The sequence below is a fragment of the Pimephales promelas genome, chromosome 24 (genome assembly GCF_988280905.1).
Source record: "Pimephales promelas chromosome 24, fPimPro1.hap1.1, whole genome shotgun sequence".
Classification (NCBI taxonomy): domain Eukaryota; kingdom Metazoa; phylum Chordata; class Actinopteri; order Cypriniformes; family Leuciscidae; genus Pimephales; species Pimephales promelas.
The window spans coordinates 24471493-24473992 of record NC_142792.1 but is presented as its reverse complement, the minus strand read 5'-3'; the positions used below and the strand labels follow the sequence as shown (position 1 = coordinate 24473992).

Sequence of the window (2500 nt, the reverse complement as noted above, 5' to 3'; positions counted from 1 at the left end):
CCGAAAAAACAACCAAACTTTTTTATGGTGAATATTCTCAGAAGCTCATTTAGGGAGTGCCCCTTTGAAGAGAGGTACACCACATGGAGAATGCGGGCATCGATCCCGCTACCTCTCGCATGCTAAGCGAGCGCTCTACCATTTGAGCTAATTCCCCTCAAAGATGCAGACAGAAGGTGTCCATCGCTCTCAAAAAATAATTGGCGTGGCTCGATCCCTAGCATGTGTGGAGGTGATGCCGTGCGGTTTTCCTCTGTTCCGACAACTTTGCTCTACTGCCGTTTAGTTGTAGATTAAATTCGAAAATTCACCCAGGCAATAGTAGGAGAGAAGTCTCTATTGGCTCGTTGGTCTAGGGGTATGATTCTCGCTTCGGGTGCGAGAGGTACCGGGTTCAAATCCCGGACGAGCCCGTTCTTAGGCTTTGCATTCAATTTCTTCAGCATGACAAGGGCAACCATGATATTTCTGGCAAAATTTTGGATAAGAACTGCTCTGCTAATCTCTGCTAGACAATCTTCCAGCACCTCTGGCAGAAATAGCTCATCTGGTATATCGTTAGACTGAAGCTCTAAAGGTCCCTGGTTCAATCCTACCCTCCCTAGTTGGTCTTAGGCTTTGCTTTTAATCTCTTCAGCCTGACTGGTGGTGAAACTGGCACTCTAAAACTGAATCGCTATCTGGGAAACATGGGATTTAAAAGCAAAGGCTTCACTGGCTCTTTGCCGTCACGCTTCTTGGCAGAATAACTAAACACCTAAAAAACTTTTCGACAGCAGTGATCCTCAAAAGCTCATCTAGGGAGTGTCCCATTGAAGTGAGCCTAAAAGGGAGGTCCACCACGGCATGTAAACGGAAATGTTTGCGCCCAGGCAGCAGCAGGAAAGACTTCTGTCTTGGCTCGTTGGTCTAGGGGTATGATTCTCGCTTTGGGTGCGAGAGGACCCGGGTTCAAATCCCGGACGAGCCCGTTCTTAGGCTTTGCTTTTAATCTCTTCAGCATGACTAAGGCAAACAGGATATTTCTGGAAAAATTGTGGATAAGAACAGTCAGAGTGGGGCACAGACAGAAGAAGAACAGACAGACGGTTTGATTCCAACCCACGGCCCAGAAGAGACAGGTGCCTTAATCCAACGCCTTAGACCGCTCGGCAACGCTACCTTGTGATTAAGCGTTCCGTGGGCCATTTTCGCCAACTTTTTCTTTTAACGTCTCTTTTTTCAAAGAACATTTAAGACGTCTGGCCCTCTTTAAAACCTCTGCTGGCAGCGGTGGGATTCGAACCCACACCTCCGAAGAGACTGGAGCCTAAATCCAGCGCCTTAGACCCCTCGGCCACACTACCCTTTCGTGGGACGTTTCTTGCCTATTTTTTTAATTCATAAATAGGGAAAAAATGGGGTGCTGACCTTCATCGTCAGGCTCTGAAGCCTGTGAGTTTGATCAAGGAAAGCAAAGGCGGCAGGGTTTGGAAGAGACTGTGAGCACACAGTGTCACTTCTCCAGTCTTTTTGCTTTGGCATAGCAGCCACGAGTGCCTTCTAAAATGACGTCTTGGCAGCGGTGGGATTCGAACCCACGCCCCCGAAGAGACTGGAGCCTTAATCCAGCGCCTTAGACCGCTCGGCCACACTACCTTGTGAGAGAGGCTTCCGTGGGCCATTTTCGTCAACTTTTTCTTTTAACGTCTCTTTTCAAAGAACACTTAAGATGTCTGGCCCTCTTTAAAATCTCTGCTGGCAATGGTGGGATTGAACCCAAGCCTCCGAAGAGACTGGAGCCTTAATCCAGCGCCTTAGACCCGTCGGCCACGCTGGCCTTACGTGGCCCATTTCTTGCCTATTTTTTAATTCATAAATAGGGAAAAAGTTGGGTGCTAACCTTCATCGTCAGGCTCTGAAGCCCGCGAGTTTGGTCAAGGAAAAAAAAAAGTGGCCGGGTTTGGAAGAGACTGTGAGCAAACAGTGTCACTTCTCCAGTCTTTTCGCTTTGGCATAGCAGCCACGAGTACCTTTTAAAATCCTGTTTTGGCAGCGGTGGGGTTCCAAACCACCCCTCCCAAGAGACTGGAGCCTTAATCCAGCGCCTTAAACCGCACGGGCACGCTACCTCGTGAGAAAGCCTTTCGTGGGCCTTTTTCTGGAGTGTCCCATTGAAGTGAGCCTAAAAGGGAGGTCCACCACGGCATGTAAACTGAAATGTTTGCGCCCAGGCAGCAGCAGGAAAGACTTCCGTGTTGGCTCGTTGGTCTAGGGGTATGATTCTCGCTTTGGGTGCGAGAGGTCCCGGGTTCAAATCCCGGACGAGCCCGTTCTATCGATTTGCTTTTAATCTCTTCAGCCGTTGGGGAAAGGCGACCCATACCAAGGTTCCAAGGTTCAATGGTTTGCACTCTGGACTCTGAATCCAGCGATCCGAGAGGGTCCTGCTCTTGCCAGGATTTTGAGCAGGACCTCGTCCGAAAAAACAACCAAAATTTTTGATGGTGAATATCCTCAG

At 49.0% G+C, this 2500-nt stretch overlaps 6 non-coding genes across 6 annotated transcripts; 3 read left to right on the top strand and 3 right to left on the bottom strand.

Moving 5' to 3' along the window:
• Positions 1 to 84: 84 nt before the first annotated feature.
• Positions 85 to 157, bottom strand: trnaa-agc (transfer RNA alanine (anticodon AGC)). Its single transcript has one exon. It is a non-coding gene; the product is annotated as a tRNA-Ala (tRNA).
• Positions 158 to 341: 184 nt separating this feature from the next.
• On the top strand, positions 342 to 413 carry trnap-cgg (transfer RNA proline (anticodon CGG)). The gene has a single exon. It is a non-coding gene; the product is annotated as a tRNA-Pro (tRNA).
• A 485-nt stretch (positions 414 to 898) lies between these two features.
• trnap-ugg (transfer RNA proline (anticodon UGG)) lies at positions 899 to 970 on the top strand. Its single transcript has one exon. It is a non-coding gene; the product is annotated as a tRNA-Pro (tRNA).
• Positions 971 to 1264: 294 nt separating this feature from the next.
• On the bottom strand, positions 1265 to 1346 carry trnal-uag (transfer RNA leucine (anticodon UAG)). Its single transcript has one exon. It is a non-coding gene; the product is annotated as a tRNA-Leu (tRNA).
• A 210-nt stretch (positions 1347 to 1556) lies between these two features.
• Positions 1557 to 1638, bottom strand: trnal-aag (transfer RNA leucine (anticodon AAG)). Its single transcript has one exon. It is a non-coding gene; the product is annotated as a tRNA-Leu (tRNA).
• A 601-nt stretch (positions 1639 to 2239) lies between these two features.
• trnap-ugg (transfer RNA proline (anticodon UGG)) lies at positions 2240 to 2311 on the top strand. Its single transcript has one exon. It is a non-coding gene; the product is annotated as a tRNA-Pro (tRNA).
• Positions 2312 to 2500: the final 189 nt, after the last annotated feature.